Source organism: Lolium perenne, chromosome 5 (assembly GCF_019359855.2).
Source record: "Lolium perenne isolate Kyuss_39 chromosome 5, Kyuss_2.0, whole genome shotgun sequence".
In the NCBI taxonomy this organism is placed as follows: domain Eukaryota; kingdom Viridiplantae; phylum Streptophyta; class Magnoliopsida; order Poales; family Poaceae; genus Lolium; species Lolium perenne.
The window spans coordinates 6,447,581-6,466,756 of NC_067248.2; the positions used below are offsets into that span (position 1 = coordinate 6,447,581).

Genomic DNA, 19,176 nt, shown 5'->3' on the forward strand with positions numbered 1-19,176 from the left:
AGAGTCCGGGAGGGTTTCTAACCCGTCCCGTAAAATTACAAGTCTATATTTCCTAATACAACTCTAGCTTTCCTTAACACTATCTTGGGCTTCCGAACTTTATATTCTTCGAGTCATGGGCCTTCAGTAAACCCCGGGTACCACCTTTGGCAGGCCCATTGGGGATGCCTATGTCACCCGGGTAGGTCATGCATCGAATAGTGGAACCAAACTTTCATGACGAAGTTTCTCTTTGATGCTCGGTCGTATGTCAATGTCCCGTGATGCCACGAGTGGTGCAAATCATCCACAAGTGGTTGCATTAAGACACTCAAATTATTCCCTGGATATTCAGGCCCTGGAAGGATCATCGACAAGAATATGTTCTTCCTTTGCATTACGACTCTAGGAGGGAGATTGAGCGGAATAACAAACACGGGCCAGCAGCTGTACGAGGCAGTCGACATACCATATGGGTTGAATCCATCGGTTGCTATCGCAATTCTAACATTCCGAGCCTCACTGGCCTCATTTGGGTGCTTTTCATCGAAGTGCTTCCATGATTGACCATCAGATGGATGTACCATGGGTACCCGTTTGAACTCGTCCTCCAATCTTTTCCCGGTCTTATGCCATGTCATCTGTTTGGCAGTCTCCTCGAACATGTAAAGCCGCTGGATTCTTTTGATGAACGGGAGATAACGAAGAATCTTCATGGCTACTTTTGTCTGCCTCTTCTGACCATTGCCTACATCTACCTCATGATACCTAGAGGCCCCACACTTGGCACAGTACTTGTCATCCGCATAGTCTTTCCAAAACAGAAGGCAATGTTTTGGACAGACATCATACGTTACATAATCCATTTTCAGTGCTTTCAAGATTTTCTTCGTTTCGTACATGGTCTTAGGCAAGCAATGATCTTCAGGCAACATGTTACCTACTGTGTTTAGAGTCTTTTCAAAGGATGCTCGGGTACTCTCAAACATGCACTTGTCGGCTAGCAACTGCGTGATGCCATCAAGCTGAGACATTTTTGCACCTGGGTATAGAGGCCTCCTAGCTGAGGCCATCATATCAATGAAGGCCCTCGCGGTTGGCTCAGGTTCCTCCTCTGGAAGTTCCTCCGGTTCAGGCGGTTCCTCCTGTTCAGGCGGTTCCTTCGGTTCAGACTGTTCGTCCCATGGTAAATCTGGCATGTCAGCATCCCGAAGATCATCTAGCAAGTTTAACATCCCATCGTTATCATTGCCATCGATCCGCTGCTGCATCACCTCACCTCTGTCACGTTCGTGCCGAGAAAAGTCGACCGGCGGGTCGTAGTCACGCATATACCCATTCCACCAAAGGTGTTTAGTCATCTCTACCATGTCCTTAGGATGACGCCTCCTGCAGACACTGCAAGGGCAACGGGGACGAACGACCCCCTTCGAACCACGAGCTAACTCCTTCACTAAGAAATTGGTCTTCCATTTCCAGTCATCTATCACTTGAGTCGAACTAACACGGCCACTGTACATCCACTCATTATCAGCCATCCTGCTTTATTGCGAGACAAACAACAAATAGTAGCATGAAATTGAATGCATCATATTTTTATTTTTCTACCGGTGAACGCATGCATTAACCTACATCTCTACTAGGTGGGCTCCTAGCAGCCGCCGGACCCGTAGTTGGGTACGTTTTCCACGTTCTGCTCGGGTGCGAGACAGAATTTCGGCAGCACCTCCCCGCTGCTCTCCCGATACACGTCTCGGCAAAAAGCCGAGAGGATGTGCATCCGGAGAAAAACAGGGAGGCGCTGACGAAATCCTGTCTCGCACCCGAGCAGAACGTGGAAAACGTACCCAACTACGGGGTCCGGCGACTGTCCCGTAAATGCCACAAGCGTTACGGTTCAAAATATGCTGACCACTAATGCATATTTATCCGCGTAACGCTTGCGGACGAGAATTGACACCTAGGTTACGCGACTTGACGGAGAAATTAAATCTAGTGACATAAAAAATGCGGAGGGGGAGTCGGTAATTCAGCTCACCCTCGGCTGTAGAGGAAGTAGTCGAACAACCGGCGATGTCGACGGCCGTAGAGATGCGCCACAAGATCCGGGGTTGTCACGCGGGGTGCTCACTTCAGGGCCTAGTTAAAATAATAAAAATTTGTCAATGCAAATTCATCAATTGATAAAACAAATGAATTTCTAATTCAATTTTCATTTCAATTTCATTAACATTTCAATTTACAAATTTATAAACCTAATTCCTACAACTAAAAAGCTAAAAAAAATGGAGCAAGCAGGGGGTTGGGGCGCTTACCATGGCGGGAGGAGGGCCGGCCGAGGGGCGAGGCAGCCGGCGGGTGAGGGAGGCCGGGGCGGCGAGGGGGCCGGCGGTTGAGGGAGGCGGGGCGGCGAGGGGGCCAGCGGGTGAGGAGCTGCGGGGCGGGGCGGCGCGCGATGGCCGGGAGGGGACGGCGGCGCGCGGCCGGGAGAGGTAGGTGCTGGCGGGCGACGCGGGTGGCGGCGGAGTCTTTGGCGCGGCGGCCGGGAGGGGACGACGGCGGCGCGGGGGGCAGGGCGCGGGCGCGGGATGTGGAGGAGATGTGGCGTGTGTGGAGGAGATGGGCCCGGTCGGCACAGTTATGTGGCGATACTGTGCCGACGGCCACGGCTGTGCCGACGGTGACCGTCGGTACAACTAGAATTTTTTTTATTTTTTTCATTTTTTAAAAATAAATATTGTCTCTATTTACTGCAAATAATAAGAATAGATTATCACACATGGAAAATTTTTTTAAGTTCTATATTCCCGCCCTTTCACCCTAACCCTAACCCTAAACTGTAACCCTAAGTGTAGGAACCCCATGTCCGAGAAGCCGGACACACCTGGGGGGTAGCCTTGGTTATAAAACCATCTCAAATCAATTTTGTGCATGCCATGTGGACACACACAAGTTTTGGGGCCATTCCCACCCTCCGAGGGTCGATTTCTGACGAAACCCTAGTTGTGTTGACCACGCGGTCTACCCCTTTGACTGCATCCCAGCGGGGGTCCCCTGGTAGGCATATGCCTCCATTTGAGCTTGGTTAGGTCATAGGTACAAGTGGTGACAAGGATCATCCCATATGATCTCAAGTTTCTCTCCGGTTCACCTCCGAGGGAGTTCCCCCTATACATCCAGAATCTGCCTAAGTGTACGAACCCCATGTCCGAGAAGCCGGACACACCTGGGGGGGGGGGTTAGCCTTGGTTATAAAACCAGCTCAAATCAATTTTGTGCATGCCATGTGGACACACGCAAGTTTTGGGGCCATTCCCACCCTCCGAGGCTCGATTTCTAAAGAAACCCTAGTTCTGTTGACCGCGCAGTCTACCCCTTTGACTGCATCCCAGCGGGGGTCCCCCGATGGGCATATGCCTCCATTTGAGCTTGGTTAGGTCATAGGTACATGTGGTAACAAGGATCACCCCATATGATCTCAAGTTTCTCTCCGGTTCACCTCCGAGGGAGTTCCCCCTATACATCCAGAATCTGCCTAAGTGTAGGAACCCCATGTCCGATAAGCCGGACACACCTGGGGGGTAGCCTTGGATATAAAACCATCTCAAATCACTCTCCGATCCTCGATTTCTGGGAAAACCCTAGACCGGGGTCCCGGCGGGGGATCTATACCGCCCTTATACATATATAGGTTTCCCGCAAAGGGGTTCGCCAAAATAGCAGTGAGGAAGAAATAAACAAATAAAAATGATTGTGATTAACAATTATATGGGTAATAATTATCTTTGTACTAAAAGAATGTAAAAATAAAAAAGGTGCATAAGTTGTGCCGACGGCCATAGTTGTGCCGTGGGTAGCCGTCGGCACAACAGGAGAGGGGGCCCAGCAGTCAGTTGCTGTGCCGACGGTTGTAGTTGTGCCGTGGGCTACCGTCGGCACTGCCTGGACGGCGCCGTGACATCCTAACGGCTGGGCCCGCCTGTCAGTTCGTGTGCCGACGGTTTCACTGTGCCGACGGTGGCCTTCGGGCTCCACCTAGCTGTGCCGACGGCCGCCTTTGCGCCGAGGGTGACCGTCGGTGTACCGTGCGTTGTGCCGACGGCCGTGCTGTGCCGACGGTGAGTTCCGTCGCCGGTAGTTGGAGGCCTCTGTGCTGACGGTCCCGACATTTGGCCGTCGGCACATCGTCTGGCCGTCGGCACACGCCGTCTCTCCTGTAGTGTGTGGCTATCAGTTTCCTGATTCGTAGACGCGCCCTATAGCTAGTAACTCCCCTTGAGGTTGAGTTTGTACCTGATCATAGATTTGCGCTGTCCGAGTACGGCGAGAACCCATGATGCTGATGACAGCGATGTTGTACCATAAATTGTAATGTTGCAACATGCCCATGGCATGTTGATTATCCGGAAGGCACACATAAATCTGCTATGATAAAACTCATGAGATCTAATCACCTGTTTCTTAATAAACAAGTAAATTACACTACCTCTGACCTTTAAGTTATCAGCAACCTTTGCTTGATCATCAGAATTTCTGACCAAACTCGCCGACGTCAGGACTCTTGTGGTCAACTCACTGCAGCCTATAACTATGCCTGTGCAAGCGAAAAACCTTTTATCTCCTACAAAAGAAAAATTGAGACCATTGTAGTTAGCCACGGAATATGAAAAAGAATACAGGTCAAGAAGTGATGATATTATATACTCGGTACCACTGAATGAAGCCAGTGCGACAACATTCTGAGACACATCCGAATCAACTTCTTCTGTGAGTTTACTCCAGACATCTTCATCAAATTCATCTTCAAAATTACACAGCAAACGCATGCCACCTGGTTACAGAAACAAGGTGCGGTAGTTAAGGCAGTGCTGGATATATAGAGTAGTGAACTGAAAGTGTGTGCAGCAAAATAAAGTAACCAGCACAAGGAGAATAAACAACTCACAATCATTCAAAATTGGGAAGGGATAACCTCTGGATCTTATCATATTCCTAGCAGCCTCCTTAGATACTGGTGCAACAAGGTGGATTGTTTGATCACCCATATTTATATGCGTAACTAATAGCAATCGGGAAAACTGAGAGCAGGGACTTACTGTCATCACCACCAGCCGGCCAACTAGGACCAGGGAATAAACGTCTGAAACGGTCTTCTGGGGCTGGTGCCACAAGGTAAAGCTATTAGTAACTACTCCATATATGTATTACCAGTGATAGATAAGTACAATTATAAGTGGTAGGTCCAACCTAATCGGCCTTCGGGATCACAGTAATGACATGCGGACTGTTTGTTCTTTTCCATCCTTGAGCTGCCTACAGTTGAAAAGACGAGAGAGAGAGAGAGAGAGGAGTAAGCAGAATTCAAAACAGTAAAAAGTGCTGTGCAGTACAGGACATGGTTATATTCCTAAATTGCATGTCCATGTATTTAGTATTAACAAACTAACACAGACCAATGCAACCATTAAACTAGTTAATTGTGCATCATCGGAAAACAAAAATACAAGCGTAAGTTGTAATTTTATCATTATGGTGATGGGTTTCCAGATAGTTCACAGTTTAGCAGTACTTCAGGAGTGAGTGTGCTCTTCTCACCTTTTAAACAGGACATATCAGATGGGGACCTTTTTTTCAACTTGATTGCTTTTCCTTTAATTTTATATCTTTTCATGGGGACCTCTAATGGCGAGAAAATTCTACGTGTACGATCAGCTGATCTAGCCCTCCTGCGGAATCCAGTGAACTCATATGAGTAAATCCAGAAAGTGTGCAAACTAAAATGATAAATAGGGACTGCCAAAGACAAAAAAAATAAAAATAAGAGGGTGGAGTCAGATACTAAATGTGTACTTGTGCCTCCTGTGCCAATAGTGAAAACGGGGTCAGGAAAATCACAGATGACATCACAAAAAGGCCTAATTAAATTAAAATTCCCTTTTCCTAAGCATTTTTTAGGCAACTTGAGACTATGTGTAGCCCATAAGTGCATGGAGTACGGAGGGCATACCTTTCGGCACATGCTTTCTGAAACTCAGCCACGAATTCCAGCATTGTACTCCTTGGTATAAAAGGAGAGTTTCCTTCTTTAGCATGACAGTTCAATCCAGCAAAGTTCCCAAGAGAATCAACGAGGAGTCCTTCAGCCTTTGTCTAGAAAAAGAATGAAGTCAGGCTCAGACAAGGGAGAAAAAAAACAGTGATGCTGAACGAGGTTTGCATAACTGAAGAAGGAGAGTAACGTTTGCTGCGACAAAATATGAATTTTGGTGCATAAAATGGTATACTGAGTCATTTATATCAATTATTTATTTGCACCATGTGTAGAAGTAAAAGAGAAATCAACAATGCACCATAGAAATTTCACATGTTGAGATCACAACCTCTTGGCCAAAAGCACCCAATGGATCGCCACCCAACATCATCCCAGCGGTGGCCATTAATTTTCCTGAGGTGAAGCAGCGCCCAATAGCAACCACTTGACTGCGAGGATCATTCTGCTGCTGGTGATCTAAACATGCTGCACGAACACAACCAGCTTCTGGCAAGACACTGACAACAGCAAGATTGTATGACGAGTCATGGGATATCAAAAGTCCATCGACAACCTGATTGTCTGGAAGACGCACTTTAATCTGCAATGACGAAGCGAGACAACACGTAGCGATCAGCTGAATGATTTAACATTAATCTTAAAATAGGCAATCGATAGATATTCCAGAAAATTTGGCGGTACCGACCGTCATGTTGTAATTGATCCTTCTACCAGCATCACCAGATCTAAACATGCTTAACGAAACCATTAGAAGTGCTCTACGGTTAGTGTGATCGAAAACTATGCCCGTGCACACAGGATGTACGGAACCACCTGCAGACAAGAAGGTAATCTCTATAAACATGGAGTATATATTTACACGGAGTGATGAGATAAAAGTAGCGCAGAAGGTAGCTCTAGATGTGTATAAGTAAGCACCCTCGTTGAACGGAGCAAGGGATACGACGCTTTTATCCCACTTTGAGGCGACTTGTTCATGACCAGAATCACTTGATGATAACTCCTCTTGTTGTTCTTCTTCTTCATCAGGGTTGGGCAGATGCAGATCTCCTAGTCCAGGGAGCATTGTACACAACACAAAGGCAGGCGGGGTTATAAAGATGTACAAATTGTGCAGGAAATTATCAGGGGAGAAGTGGCAGAAACAATGGCTCGCTCACCTCCATTATCTGTGCCGAGTTTCGGCTTTCTGTTCGGGGAAACACATCTCTCGGACTGCATCTCTGCAACCTAGGGCAAAAACAAACCAGTATGCACAAACTTAGCCGACTGAAGGCAGCGACGAACGAACCCAGAAACGGTGCGCGCGCAGAAGGAACAATCAGAAGCACACGGATTCGGACCATAAGCGCATACTGTAACCAGATCCGTACCTGATCCTGATGACGGCGGCTTCAGGGAAGGGTTTGGGAACAACGTACGTTTTCGTTTCCTGGTTTCCGACCTCACCGATCGGGACCAACAACTATTCCGCGGATCAATCGTCGCAGTCTCGCGGATCTTTTTTTTTCTTCTAAGAGGACTATTTCGTCTTTTCTCTTTCTTGTGTTTCTTGAAGGAGTTTCTTTTTTTTTATAAAAAGAAAATATTAATATGGTGAACATATCAATTGCACCTAGATTATGCAACAACGCAATATCCTAAAGGTAGCACAGATACACACACAGCCGAAAAAAGAAGGAAGAAACTAAAAAAGAAAAAGTTCTGCTATAGTGAACACAAACACCGGCATAGCAAACACCTGAATTTCAAGTTTACCAAAAGCGACGTCTCCAAAAAAAAAAACAATGCACAAATACCGTCCGTCGTTCGATCAGAGATCTTAGGTTTTCACTCTGAAGCAAGTCTCCGCTCTTAAAACAATATCTTTAATAAAAGCATTGCCAAGCACAACCAGTTAAAGCCATGAAAGATAGGACATTGAACTTCTCCTGTGTTGATGCTCCCACTCGCATGCCGCTATGCAGCCCGAAACACCAAGCAAGTTCACCATCGACGCAAAACCTCGAACCACCATCACTATTCTTCAAAACTCGGCTTACATGCCATTATCCGCTTCTCACTTCGCCATAGAACCAAAAAAGACGTGTCCCACGATGACATCAGATAGCAGAGCTTCGCGCTACTCCCTCCTGAAACCAGGCTGCAAGAAAAAAAACATGGGAGCGCACGACCAAATCCAATCCGATCTAGCAATCTCCAGGAAGGAGTCGCCCAAGGGAGTTCGCCGGCGAAGTCTTGTGGAACTCAACATTCCAGCCAGATCAAGTAGGAGGAGCATCTAGTGGATCTTCGTGTTGGCGCGATTGGAACCCTAGGACCCCGTTCCTCCCGTGTTGACCCCCCTCTCCCATGTTGCTCCCGCGAACGACCGGGAGAGAACCCTAGCACCGCCGCCTAGACCCCCTTCCTCCGCTCTCCCCCCTCGCCACCGCCAAATGGCGCGACTGGGATAAGCCCGGCCGGCCTTGGCGGCGGCGGGGATTTCTCACCTCCTCAAGCGTCCGGGTCCAGCGTGGGTCGGCGTCATCTCTTTGGGGCATTGCGCGACCTCGACCTCCCATGGTGACGCGGGCAGAAGCAAGCAACATCGTGGGCTGCGCGACGGCGATGCGGCCCCTCCATGGTTGGCGGTGGCTGGCCTTGGCGGGAGGCGGGGGCCGGGGGCGGCCGCCTCTCCAACGCGGGTTGAGGTGGCCCGGCTAGGCTCGGCCAGTGGCGCGGTGCCCCGGTGGCTAGCGATGGTGAGCCTCGACTTGGCGGCAGTCCGGCACATCCAGGTGACCATGGTGGCGAGGGGCTGCTGCTTGGCAGCGGGGGTGCCGTGGTGGTTGAGTGCGGCCGGCGGCGCCGTCCCACCCCAGATCTGGGCCCCTTGGGCGGGCCACCTCAACACGGTGGCGGCGTCCCTTGGTGGATGGAGGAGCGGGTACTAATGCAGGGATGGCGGTCACAGTGGTGTGCCTGCTACAATGCGGCGGTGGGACTTTACGGGCCCAATTTTGGGCTCGACCGGGCTGGATGACCTGGTGTGTCCCCGCTGTTGCATTCGGTCGGCTACTGCCGTCGATGGTGGAGGTCGTTCCCTCCCGCGCGCTATTGTGCTGCCGCCCCTAGCTTGTGTTCCTTTTTCTCCGTCTTATCGGCCTCACAACGTGTGTCACGGCGAGATGACGATGGTGATTCTAATACCGTGGTGGCGTGTGCTGGTGGGTGGCAAGATTGGTGGAGCGCTCCAAATCGTTTGGGAGTGTGGTTTTTTGGGGTTCAGGAGAAATCCTTGCCGGCTTGGCACCGACTCGGTGGCGCTTGTGGGTATCGCAGTCCTTCCTGAAGGGCATTGGGCGTACCTCTTCCCACCTTCCGTTGCGTACCGGGGGGAACCCTAGGTCCTATCCAGGAAGCAACGTCGTCATCGTCGATTTCCTTCTTGGAGGTGCTGCTTGGTACGCAGCGCCTCGGAGTGCTAGGAGCGTGGTGGAAATCCTTTGAAGGGCGCAGGGGTTGCGAGTCATCTTTGTTTTCGTCGAACCACCAATGTCGGCTTTGCTTTGCTTTTCTCTTCATTTTCTTTTTTGTTTCGTTTGGGCGTGATGTGATGTTTGCACCAGCAGTGAACTCGATGTTGTTTCGGTCAGTTGCTATATTAATTTAGCGGAACGAAAGCCTGTTTCGAGGAGGAAACTAGGTTTTAGTTGCCTTCTCCTCAGTCGGTGGTGTTGGAAACTAGGTTGTGAACACTTGTTCTTTCTTTTGTTTCAGCTTTAATACTTTGTAAGTGTGTCGAGTTTTTAATTGGTCATACTTTCCATCTGTACTTGTCTGGAATACACTATGAGCCTACAAATAGTTCAAGAACCAATGCACACAAAAAGCGAGGACTAAAATAGAAAATAGTAGTGCGCCAAGGTTTTAATTGGTCATACTCCTTTTATTCGTAAATATTTGTGGAACCTTAAGATTCCTCTTAAAATTAAAATTTTCATGTAGTTCCTTAATAACAAGGTTCTTCTTACCAAAGACAATTTGGCTAAGCGTAATTGGAATGGGTGTCAAAACTGTTGCTTTTGTGATTCCAATGAAACAGTTGAACATCTTTTTCTTCATTGTCCTTTTGCTCAAATTGTTTGGCGCATGGTGTACTTCTCCTGTAATATTCCACCACCGTCTAATATTACCAATATGTTTGGTAATTGGTTGAATTGAGTAAATAAATTGGATAAAGCTAGGATTCGTATTAGCGTTTCTGCTTTATGTTAGGCTATTGGACAAGCAGGAATGATATTGTTTTTAACAAGTAAAAGGGAACTGATTTTTTGCAGGTTATTCGAAGGGCTACGCATTGGATCCAGCTTTGGGCTTTGCTCCTCCCGGAGGATCAGCGGGAGGATATGGCTACTGGATGCACTCGGCTGCTCATGGTTACTCAGGACTTCTTTTTCCAGGCTATGGGTGGCGTCATATTAATAGACTTGAGAATGTTTAGCTTCTTGTTGCTTCTCATTTTCTTCTGGTTGATTTTTGTCTCACCCTTAGCTGATTCGTGATTGTAATAAATGATTGATACTTTGGTACTTTTTAAATAAATGAAATAGCCGTGTGCATCTATTGATGCAGAGGTTCGGGTGCAGCTCCCATATAAAAAAACATAGTGGTGCATCATTGATAAAAAGTTTAGGACTTCTTTTGCATTGCACAATCTATTCATTTTCATCAGGAGGACTGGAGCTTGGGAGCTATAATAAGTTTATGTACACATGGGTGTAATTGGTATCTTCAAGATATTAATATATTTTCTTTGTCGAAAAATATGCTATCTTTTTCTGTTAGCATGCGCATCTCATTAATTGGAGCCAAGTATTCAACTGTGGGAACACTCAGAATCCAAATAAAAAATATCTACTTGATAAGGGATTGAAGAAGTGTTTATACAATCATGCACTTTTCTCCAACCGAGCAAAACCCTTATCCATTAATTGCTTAACGGAAATAATCAGCTCATTACAAAATAAAATAGTGGATATGAAAGAAATATATAATCATGTAATATAAGGGCATAGCTGTATACAAAATGTCAGGACTTGTCAATTCATATTTCAACCAATGAAGAAAACCTGGCACTTCTATATGTAGGTTCTGACAGAACTAAACCAAACCAAATACTGTATAACAAAAGGACCAACTCTCGTTGAACCACTGCTTTGATTATACTGAATAACTGAACTTTTATATCCATGTTATGATGGAACAAAACGAAAATTTATTTGAACATGTTAAACTTGTTGACTTCCACCCTCAGAACTGGCTTCATATGGGTGATGCCAAAACTTGTTCAGAACTGGCCAGGTAGCTTTACTCAGATCAACAATTCCATCTAGAGCTTTGCACACAAAAAAGCAAGGAGTAAAATAGAAAATAGTGGTGCACCAAAGCTTGTTTTTGCAACTCACAAAAATTTCCTTTTTCCACACAAAAGTTGCAGGTGTATATAGTGTTGCACCATTGAATAAAAAAAAATGAACTTGTTTTGCACTGCACAATCTATTATTTTTCACTCAGGAGGACTAGAGCATGGGAAGTATTAAGGAGTTTTAGTACACATATATGCTTTTTTTTTCTATTACCATACGCATCTCATGAACTAAAGCCAAGTATCCAACTATGCAAACACTCAAATCCAAATAAGAGATCTACTTGATAAAGGATTTAAGAAGTGTTTATAATCATGTACTGTAAGAGCTTAGACATATAAAAAAATGTCAGGACTCATATTTCAACCAAGTAAAAAATTGTTAATCTTATATCTAGGTTCTCATGGAACTAATGTAATAACAAGAGAAACTCTTGCTGAGCAGATACTTTGATTATACCCCATAACTGCACTTTTATATCCAAGTTCCGATTGAACAGAACTAAAATCTAGTTGAACATGTTAGCCTTGTTGACATCCACCCTCGGAACTGGCTCCATATTGGGTATCAGATAGATTTATTTGATTATCTGAATAAATCTATATGCCAAAACTTGTTCAGAACGTATCAGCTAGATTTATTCAGATCAGCAATTCCATCTAGAGCTTTGCTTATCAGTAGTTCAGTACACATCAATATACGCAACTGTTCTTTTCCCTTGCTAGTTCCATTGAGTAAGTTCTCAGTTGACAAACTGGTGTGATCCTGGCATATTGCTACTTCTTAGTGTAGGCAGCGGGCTTTCATTGGTCTTTCATTGATGTATTTCTTAAATATTTTTTCCCCAGGCGCGTACAGCATCAGCAGGCAACATAATCAGATCCATCAGTTTTCAAAATAAAATGCAAGACATATAAAGTTTGTAAGTCATGATTCATTGTTCCACAGGAGTATACAATAAGGTTGTATTAACAAACTTAAGGTATGGACTAATTTGGTAGTATACACCATTGTAACTTAGCAACCAAAAAGATGTTGAAAAAAAGTTTCTTCCCTTTATGTTATTATTCTTTCCATTTAACTCTTGCCAAATTATGGTGAAGTATTAATGTGCAAAGACACAATTACCCTGAGAAATGTTAATCTGTCTCCTTACCATACAGAATGTAATAGTTCATCCTAGCCATTCAATCAATATAAATGGACGATCAAGAATAATTTGGGAGCATCTTAAATTTCTCGTTTGTAAAACTACAGAATTTGTTGGGACCAAACACATCACAGTATTTAAAGCTACAGTTTATCAAATATCACAAAAAAACTTATTTGAGTAAAATACATCCAACATCTAGATACTGAAGAAATATCCAAGGAAAGAAATGCCTGCATTCTGAAAAACTGTACAACTTACTTGTTGATTTACTGGTTTTGGTAGGTGCTTCGCTTGAGGTGGGCAGTAGTCCATGGGATCCCAGCTCTTCTTTCCTGGAGGCACAAGTTTCTCATCCCATGTGACAAAGTAGAGATCCCCATCAAGATCACTTCCTGATGCTTCATTGGGATGTGGCCTCTCACCAGTTTTTGGGAAGACCAAGCAATCAACCAGGTGATGCAGCTCAGGCACGTCGACTGCTTCGAGGATCCGGACATCTCCTGGATGAAGGCATGGGTTCTTTGCTACTACCACCGTACCAACTACAATTTTCTGTTCGCTTTTGTTTGCTGAGGAGAATCTTGAGCCGTGCTTGACAAAACATTGATCAAGCGATGGAGCTGAGACCCGAATAAAGCACTGCCCTTGTTCAAGGACCCCAAGCTCATCAAGGCAGCCCATCAGCCACCTACTCTTTGGCACAAAGATCCTTGTTTTTTCTAGCAGATCCAGCAACTGTGCTGACCTTATAGCCAAAAGCATTGCTCTCAAGTGTGGCTCACTTTGAGGACCAAATCCAGCACTTAGCATCAGAGCCGCAGTGTTCCCATTTTCTGCACTAGAGGTTGTCACAACCTCAAAGGCAACATCGCTATCTGACAGAATCTTGTTGAGATTACAAAGCATAGACTCCTGAATTTGTGAAAAGATATCATCTGAGACATGCAAGGATGACAGCAACACTATAATCTGGCGGTTCAAGAATCCTGGCTGGAATTTTGTCCAGCCGACCACCTCCAAAACAGAATGGCTAGATTCAAACTTCCTCATACTTGGCCTTAGGGAAAGTCGTATCCCATCGCCTTGTCCTTGCCACACTGCTATAACACCCTTGAAGCCAGCATATCTTATCTGGTAAGCTGATGGGGAACTACCCGTGGTAAGAGAAGCCGTTGGGGCTCCCCGGTGGATGCAAATTTTAGCCTGGGGAGGCTCATTTTCCCAGCGGCGAGTCCAGGATGGATGAAAAATTTGGACAAATGCCGGCGAATTCAGGAAAACAAGACGAAATTCGTTCAAACATAGACGAAATTTAGAGATATTTAACATATATAGGCGAGTTCATACATATGAAGGCCGAATTCGTAATATATTTGAATTCGGCCACAGGGAAACAAAAACTAAAATTTAAAAACGGCGATCTACATGCCGAAATGGCGGTAGAAGGCCGTGTAGTCGCCGCCGTCATCGTTATCGCTGGAGTTGCCGGCGTCCTCGGGCGGCGGCGCCTCGTACCAACGGCTTGAACCCTGGCCAGGGTCGCCGCGTGGCGGCGTCGGCCGATAGAGCTCGTCGTCGCTGCTCTCCTCGAGCTTGATGAGCGGCACGGGCATGACGGTCGGTGCGGTGGTCGGTGCGGCGGTCGGTGTGGCGCGGACGACGCAGCGCCGTGCGGCCGCCAGGTCCAGTAGGCGTCTCTGCTGCTCCGCCTCCTGCCGCTCCCAGTCCCGCCTGGACCAGTCGAGCGCGGCATCCATGGGGAGGGCTGTAAGCCCCAGGAGTAGGAAAACCCAGAGCGCGCAGGTACGAGGGGTTTATGTGCATGAGGTCACTACAAGGGACCGTGAGGTCGCCTCGCATTCCCAAGCTTATGGGTAGGCCAAGCAACAGCTCGACACGCCCATGCACACAACACCCACCTCATAGGCTCACGTTAGGCTTTCCAAGCCTGAGTGCTTCACCTTCCTGTGCACTTCACACATACACGCACGGTGCACAGGATACAAGGGTAGAATACAGATTCAATATCACAACATGACCATCTACGACACAAAAGATGGAAATAAAGTTCATATATAGCAACGCTCTACTGAGCAAGATCCAAATGACACTCAAAAGGGAAACATATCCCAACAGTACATCATACATAAGGATAGCAAATAGTCTGGGTACAGACAAGATCCAAATTGGACTAAGAGTCCTGAAGATAACCAAGCGGGATCCATAACCAACTAGCCACAGGCTGCTGCCTTAGGAACGATCCTGCTACGCAACGAAGTCGTCGTCCGTGAACTCGACAAAGTAGCCTCCTACGTACTGCTCATCATCTGTCGTACCTGTTTGTCGAAAAGCGGGTTCCGGAAAAAGAGAGAGAAAAACGAGGGTAAGTACCAAATGGCACGTACTTGCGAGACAAGACCAGCTATGCTTGCTGGGGGGCGGTATAAACTTCGCCCGGCTATATGTGGAGTTTAGCGGCAGCAAAGCAACTAACCAATAGAGACACGCTACAACATTCGTCTATCAGAGAAGATGAGAGAGCGCATAAGCTAGCAGTTCTATACTCTGCAAACATAACCCAGCCATTGCGATCCCTCTTAGCCAAGAGGTACTAACAAGGCACTCACACAGTTGACAATTTTATTCCATATCCGTTGTAGTAGTACTAACTTACTACGCAGATTATTAGCAAGTTATTAGCGGCAAGATTAGGTGTAAGTTGTTCTATGATCGAGTTAAACAGCTCCAAGTCGTCCATAACCGCGGACACGGCTTTCCGAAAAGATATACCCTGCAGGGGTGCACTACTGTTCCCATACACGCACGCTCTATCCTCCAACCAGGCGAAGGAAGGATATCATGACAAGACCGTTCCCAGTTCTGCAAGAAAGTCTAGGGGGGCCACCCAACTAAGCTACCCGTATCGAAGTCCGGCCATACTCCGAAGCGGACTCAGGGTTTGCGTCGGCGGCTAGGCGTGCAAACCACACGCTTCGCTAAACGTCCCGCAAGGTACAGTACAGAATATAAACACCCGAAGGCAACAGGAAGTAAACACCCGAAGGCAACAGTAAGTAAAACATGGCATACATGGCATAGGCAAATAAAACCAAGGTTGTGGCCCCCTTTTCAACAGACTTGAGAAAAGGTAATGGGTGATGGGGGATCCCGATAAAATCTCCCGCGAGTGGTTAGTGCGCTCAGCCTTAGAACAGATAACAAGAACTCGGGTCCTAGGGGACATTAGCGAGACAAATATCCGATGCTTTCGCAAAGGGGCTCACAGATGCCTCTGCAATATTATTATCCCTTATCAATTTTAGTTGTAGCAAAAGTTATCAACATCATTTTCAAAAGGTGTTACATGTGTCAACTTCCCAACAAGATATCCCGAACATTTCGAGACATCAACAAGACCCTAAACTCGCCTACAACTCGCAAAGCTGGCAAACAACAAACAATAGGTAGGGCGAGGAGGTGTAACTCGGATATATAGGTAACATGTGGAATAGGACACGTGACACAATAGAATCGCAACATAGGGATAGCAATAGATCAATAGAGCATGAAAATGTAAAATAGGTGAAGAGGTGGGCTCGCCTGTCAGATCAGGGGTAGCAGCACAGGCACGATCCTCCTGGGGGTGCTCGTACTCCTGCTCGTACTGCTCTGCGTCGGCGTCTACTCGAGAAGAACCAAATAACACATACAAGGAAGATATAGCACAAATCAATACAAGTAGATGCAATGCGCAATATGATGCATGATGACATGGCAAGATGATACGTGCAAGCCAAATTTAAGTGGGGTGCTCATAATTCGCATGAAATGATAAACACCCTCACATAACAACTTAGTTCATATTGCAATTTTACTTTGGACAATTCAGAGATGATGCCAATGATGCATGGTGATGCAAGGTTTGAATTCCTCTCACTTTTCTGATGCATTTAGACATAAAATTTGCCAAAATTGGAGTTATAGATTTTGAGTTATGAATTATGCATAAATTAGCAATTTGGTTTCAGATTTTAAATATGTCCAAATTTTAATTATTCAAAACCCAAAACAAACTTCATATTTGGAAAGTACATAATTTGCTGATCAATTTGGATATATAGTTTGTCAGATTTGGAATTCAAAAAGTGCCTAAATAAAAGGTTTGAAATATAGGCAGATTGCATTTCATAAAATAGCAAAAGGAATTGAATTTTTGAAATCTGGAAAGATTTTGGGTGGGAGAAGTTTTTCACACGGGTGGAGCTAGCCACTGACGCTTACAGGTGGGACCCTGACCACGTCAGCGTGCCTGCGTGGCGAAGGCAAAAAGGTTTGGTTTAAACGCGCGCGCGGGGGATCGAACCTTGGCGGCGCGGAAGAGGGACGTTGCTTGCTGCCACTGAGCTGCTGATCGAGTTTTGTCAGAAAACAGGCTTCACGTAAGATATGGTGTATCGCGGAGTTTAACTGAATATTGACACTCGAAACTGAAATTTGACAGTTGCAGTTACTGTTGAATGATTTCTGCACAGATTTTAAAGCAACGAGATCGAGGAAACTGAGCAGATCTAGATGATGTTCTTGGCAGGTTGAGAAAGATGGATGTGCCAAGTTTCGTAAGAGACAGGTTTGAGGGGTTCTGGTGCACCGTGGCGACGGAGGGAGCTCGCCGGATTTGTGTCAACGAAACGGAGAAAACTGACAGAAACTGGAAAACATGCTCTGGTGTCATCTTTGGAAGACGATGGCGAGGTCGTTACTACTCGGTTTGGGACGATACAAGGATCAACAGAAAGCTCAAGACATGGTGCATCTGGAGGTACAAAGATCTCGTGCTGGAACGGCTTGTGTCGCCGGTGATACGCCGGAGAAAAAGGTACCGCGGCGGTGACGGGGTGGCGAGATCTGCTCACGACACGACCTTGTCTCGACGTGGGCGTCGCGTGCAAGCTTCGTCTTGAGATGGTGTCAACCGCAAAGATGTAGCCCGCAGTGCCGTGCATCGACTGAAGCCAGTAGATGGTGATGAGGTGGACTGTGGCGCCGTCGAGGTTCGTCGGAAACCGGTGACCGTGACACAGACTAAAAAGGATCCCTTTTCCTTCGTTTTCATCCCGATCTCGCTGGATCTCTTCTCACGTACAACGATGCAGGGCATGTAAGGATGAGGTGATAAGGTGTGCTCACCCTGTGGCTCGTCGAGGAGGAAAAGAAGCAGAGGGGGTCGCCGGCGTAGAGGAAGAAGAGGAGGCCGGGAGTGATCGACGGCGCAGACGTGGATGGAGAAGAGCAGATCTTGGCGATCCAGCCACAGTGAAGTAGACGTCGAGGAAGAGGAGGTCACGAGGGTTCCGTTCCATGCCTCAGGTTACCTCGATGGAGTTCATGGCGGCGGCGGCGACGAGGTGTAGACGGCGGTGATGGCTCGGTAGGTTTTGTGGAGGAGCTAAGAGGGTGGCGGCGCTGCTGTTTTGGAAGGAGGGAGAAGGGCTAGGGTTGGAGTAGGTGGCTCGGTGCTTTAAGGGGAAGAGGAGGACCATGGGATGGAGAAGGTGGCGACGTGGAGGTCAGAGCGTCGCCATGCCCGATATGTGCAAGGTCTCCGACGTGGAAAGAGAGAGGGCGTGGTTCACGCATGCCGCTTCGGTGAGAAGGGGAAGTGGGCTCTGGTGGGCTGCCGCGGTGGAGAAAGAAGTTGGGCCAGCAGGTGGGCTGCTGCGGGGCTTAGGAGGGGAAAAAGAAGATGGGCTCCGGCTAGATTTAGTTAGGTTAGGGTTTTAGATTAGGTTTCTTTTATTTTTCTTTCTCTCTTCTTTTTATTTTATGTTTTTAACCAATTCAAAATAGTTTGAGAGAAGAGAGGAAACAAAAAGAAGTATTTGAAAAAGAGGAGATTTACAAGATGAAACAAAACTATGTCACAAGAAATGACAATGAAAAGAAGTAGTAAATAAAAGAGGAGAAAATAGGCATAGAGCTTTAAGAGGAAGAAAATTGCATTATTTCATGTGCAAAAGCCATTTGGTGTAATCTTAACAAAATTAATCCAACCATTTGATAAGGAGCATCTCCAACTCAAATTAGATTGGCCTTGCAAGATAGAAGAGGTCTGAGAGATCTAGGGTTGACTCCAATTTTAGAAAATTTGGCCATGACCCTTTTGTATTGTGTTATTAGAGGGAGATGGTTGGCTTGTGCCTTTCTTGGAACATCACAAGAGGGAGAAGGATGAACCAAGATAGAGGAAGAGATGAAGAACAACAAGCAAACAAAAGAAAACCAAGAATCAAATGCAATACATAAAAGCCAAGGTGGTTATATGCATGAATGCAACATGATGACATGAACAAAAGCAAGAAAAGGTAAAAAGGAACTAGGTATTACTCTTGGGATGTTACAAACGCCCCCCCTTGAAGGAATCACGCCCCGAGATTCTCAGGAAGAAGAGAAAAAGGACGGGTACTCGGAACGGAGTTGATCTTCCCGCTCCCAAGTTGCTTCTTTATCGGAATGGTGCGACCACTGCACCTTGAGGAACTTGACAGAGTTGTTGCGAGTTCGACGTTCAGCTTCATCAAGAA

At 46.5% G+C, this 19,176-nt stretch overlaps 1 pseudogene; it reads right to left on the bottom strand.

Annotated features, from left to right (window-relative positions):
* Nucleotides 1-5,810: 5,810 nt before the first annotated feature.
* LOC127303299 (probable RNA-dependent RNA polymerase SHL2) overlaps nt 5,811-19,176 on the bottom strand; it is a 54,938-nt pseudogene continuing 41,572 nt past the window's right edge.